A 4605-nucleotide genomic window follows, 5' to 3' on the forward strand; every position below is an offset into this window, starting at 1 on the left:
ATGTTGAGTCCATGGATTATACGCACTCTCACCCTTCCACCTTTGCTAGCCTCTCTAATACCGTGCACCTTTCGCCGGTATCATACACCTACCATATACCTTCCTCAAAACAGCCACCATACCTACCTATTATGGCATTCCCATAGCCATTTCGAGATATATTGCCATGCAACTTTCCACCTTCTAGTTCGTCATGACACATTCATCATTGTCACATTGCACATCCCGGTACACCACCGGAGGCATTCATATAGAGTCATATTTTGTTCTAAGTACCGAGTTGTAATTGTTGAGTTGTAAGAAAAATAAAAGTGTGATGATCATCATTATTAGAGCATTGTCCCAGTGAGGAAAGGATGATGGAGACTATGATTCCCCCATAAGTCGGGATGAGACTCCGAACGAAAAATAAATAAAAAAGAGGCCAAAGAAGCCCAAATAAAAAGAGGCCATAAAAAAAGGAGAAAATGCCCAAATAAAAAAATGAGAGAAAAAGAGAGAAGGGACAATGTTACTATCCTTTTACCACACTTGTGCTTCAAAGTAGCACCATGATCTTCATAGTAGAGAGTCTCTCATGTTATCACTTTCATATACTAGTGGGAATCTTTCATTATAGAACTTGGCTTGTATATTCCAATGATGGGCTTCCTCAAATTGCCCTAGGTCTTCATGAGCAAGCAAGTTGGATGCACACCCATTTAGTTTCTTTTTGAGCTTTCATATACTTATAGCTCTAGTGCATCCGTTGCATGGCAATCCCTACTCACTCACATTGATATCTATTGATGGGCATCTCCATAGCCCATTGATACGCCTAGTTGATGTGAGACTACCTTCCCCTCCTTTTGTCTTCTCCACAACCACCATTCTATTCCACCTATAATGCTATATCCATGGCTCACGCTCATGTATTGCATGAAGATTGAATAAGTTTTGAAAAAGTTAGAGTATGAAACAATTGCTTGGCTTGTCATCGGGGTTGTGCATGATTTAAATACTTTGTGTGGTGAAGATAGAGCATAGCCAGACTATATGATTTTGTAGGGATAACTTTCTTTGGCCATGTTATTTTGAGAAGACACAATTGCTTTGTTAGTATGCTTGAAGTATTATTATTTTTATGTCAATATAAACTTTTGTCTTGAATCTTTCGAATCTGAATATTCATATCACAATTAAGAAGATTTGCATTGAAATTATGCCAAGTAGCACTCCGCATCAAAAATTCTCTTTTTATCATTTACCTACTCGAGGACGAGGAGGATTAAGCTTGGGGATGCCTGATACGTCTCCAACGTATCTATAATTTTTGATTGCTCCATGCTATATTATCTACTATTTTGGACTATATTGGGCTTTATTTTCCTCTTTTATATTATTTTTGGGACTAACCTATTAACCGGAGGCCCAGCCTAGAATTGCTGTTTTTTTGCCTATTTCAGTGTTTCGAAGAAACAGAATATCAAACGGAGTCCAAACGGAATGAAACCTTCGGGAACGTGATTTTCTCACCGAATGTGATCCAGGAGACTTGGACCCTACGCCAAGGCATCGAAGAGGCGGTCACGAGGTTGGGGCCTCGTGGGCCCCTTGGTGCTCCTCCGACGTACTTCTTCCTCCTATATATACCTATGTACCCCCAAACGGTCAGAATAGGAGCCAAAAACCTAATTCCAGCGCTGCAACTTTCTGTATCCACGAGATCCCATCTTGGGGCCTGTTCCGGAGCTCCGCCGGAGAGGGCCGTCATCACGGAGGGCTTCTACATCATCATAGCCTCTCCGATGAAGTGTGAGTAGTTTACCTCAGACCTTCGGGTCCATAGTTAGTAGCTAGATGACTTCTTCTCTCTTTTTGGATCTCAATACAAAGTTCTCCCCCTCTCTTGTGGAGATCTATTCGATGTAATCTTCTTTTTGCAGTGTGTTTGTTGAGACCGATGAATTGTGGGTTTATGATCAAGTCTATCTATGAATAATATTTGAATATTCTCTGAATTCTTTTATGTATGATTGGTTATCTTTGCAAGTCTCTTCGAATGATCCATTTGGTTTGGCCAACTAGATTGGTAGTTCTTGCCATGGGAGAAGTGCTTAGCTTTGGGTTCGATCTTGTGGTGTCCTTTCCCAGTGATAGAAGGGGCAGCAAGGCACGTATTGCATCGTTGCCATCGAGGATAACAAGATGGGGTTTATTTCATATTGCATGAATTTATCTCTCTACATCATGTCATCTTGCTTAAGGCGTTACTCTGTTTTTAACTTAATGCTCTAGATGCGTGCTGGATAGCGGTCGATGAGTGGAGTAATAGTAGTAGATGCAGAATCGTTTCGGTCTACTTGTCACGGACGTGATGCCTATATACATGATCATGCCTAGATATTCTCATAACTATGCTCAATTCTGTAAATTGCTCAACAGTAATTTGTTCACCCACCGTAGAATACTTATGCTCTTGAGAGAAGCCACTAGTGAAACCTATGGCCCCCGGGTCTATTCTCATCATATCAATCTCCATCAATTTAATCTTGCTTTGCTTTTTTACTTTGCTTTTACTTTTTACTTTGCATCTCTATACCAAAAATACCAAAAATATTACATCTATCAGATCTTACTCTCGTAAGTGACCGTGAAGGGATTGACAACCCCTAATCACGTTGGTTGCGAGTAGCTATCGCTTTGTGCAGGTACGAGGGACCTGAGCGTGGCCTCCTACTGGATTGATACCTTGGTTCTCAAAAACTGAGGGAAATACTTACGCTACTCTGCTGCATCATCCCTTGCTCTTCGGGGAAAACCAACGCAAGCTCAAGACATAGCATCCAACATGTTGAGCTTGCCTTTCTCCCTCATGCTAGCCAAATTCATCGCACCAAGTAGAGATACTACTTGTGCTTCCAAATACCCTTAAACCAGTTTTTCCATGAGAGTCCACTATACCTACCTATGGATTGAGTAAGATCCTCCAAGTAAGTTGTCATCGGTGCAAGCAGTAAAAATTGCTCTCTAAATATGTATGACTTATTAGTGTGGAAGAAAATAAGCTTTATACTATCGTGTGATATGGAAGAAATAAAAGCGACAGACTGCATAATAAAGGTCCATATCACAAGTGGCAATATAAAGTGACGTTCTTTCGCATTAAGATTTTGTGTATCCAACTATAAAAGCGCATGACAACCTCTACTTCCCTCTGCGAAGGGCTTATCTTTTACTTTTATCTCCTACATTGCATAAGGGTCATAGTGATCTTCACCCTTCCTTTTTACACATTATCCTTTGGCAAGCACAATATGTTGGAAAGATCCTGGTATATATGGCTAATTGGATGTGAGTTTTCATGAACTATTATTGTTGACATTACCCTAGAGGTAAAACGTTGGGAGGCAAAACTATAAGCCCCATCTTTCTCTGTGTCCGATTAAAACTCCATACCCATAAGTATTGCGTGAGTGTCAGCAATTGTGAAAGACTATATGATAGTTGAGTACGTGGACTTGCTGAAAAGCTCTTATAGATTGACTCTTTCCTATGTTATGATAAATTGCAATTGCTCCAATGACTGAGATTATAGTTTGTTAGTTTTCAATGAAGTTTACGATTCATACATGAAATTGTGATTGAATTATTACTCTAGCATAAGAAATCATATGACAAGAATTATATAAGTTGTTGTTTTAAGGACAAGCGAGGTCTAAGCTTGGGGGAGTTGATACGTCCATTTTGCATCATGCTTTTATATCGATATTTATTGCATTATGGGCTGTTATTACACATTATGTCACAATACTTATGCCTATTCTCTCTTATTTTACAAGGTTTACATGGAGAGGGAGAATGCCGGCAGGTGCGATTCTGGGCTGGAAAAGGAGCAAATATTAGAGACCTATTCTGCACAGCTCCAAAAGTCCTGAAACTTCACGGAAGACATTTTCAGAATATATAAAAAATACTCAGCGGAAGAGATTCACCAGGGGCCACACCCTGTCCACGAGGGTGGGGGGCGCCCTACCCCCCTGGGTGCGCCCCCTACCTCGTGGGCCCCCTGGTGGCCCTCCGGTGGCCATCTTCTGCTATATGAAGTCTTTTGATGGAAAAAAATAAGAGGCCATCTTCTCGGACGAAACTCCGCCGCCACGAGGTGGAACCTTGGCGGATCCAATCTAGGGCTCCGGCAGAGCTGTTCTGCCGGGGAAACTTCCCTCCCAGAGGGGGAAATCATTGCCATCACCATCACCAACGCTCCTCTCATCGGGAGAGGGCAATCTCCATCAACATCTTCATCAACACCATCTCCTCTCAAAACCCTAGTTCATCTCTTGTATCCAATTCTTGTCTCCAAGTCCGGGATTGGTACTAATAGGTTGCTAGTAGTATTAATTACTCCTTGTAGTTGATGCTAGTTGGTTTAATTGGTGGAAGATCGTATGTTCAGATCCTATATGCATATTAATACCCCTCTGATTTTGAACATGTTTATGCTTTGTGAGTAGTTACGTTTGTTCCTGAGGACATGTGAGAAGTCTTGTTATTAGTAGTCATGTGAATTTGGTTCGTTCGATATTTTGATGAGATGTATGTTGTCTCTCCTCTAGTGGTGTT

This window comes from Triticum urartu, chromosome 3A, assembly GCF_056163025.1.
Source record: "Triticum urartu cultivar PI428250 chromosome 3A, HENAU_Tu73, whole genome shotgun sequence".
Classification (NCBI taxonomy): domain Eukaryota; kingdom Viridiplantae; phylum Streptophyta; class Magnoliopsida; order Poales; family Poaceae; genus Triticum; species Triticum urartu.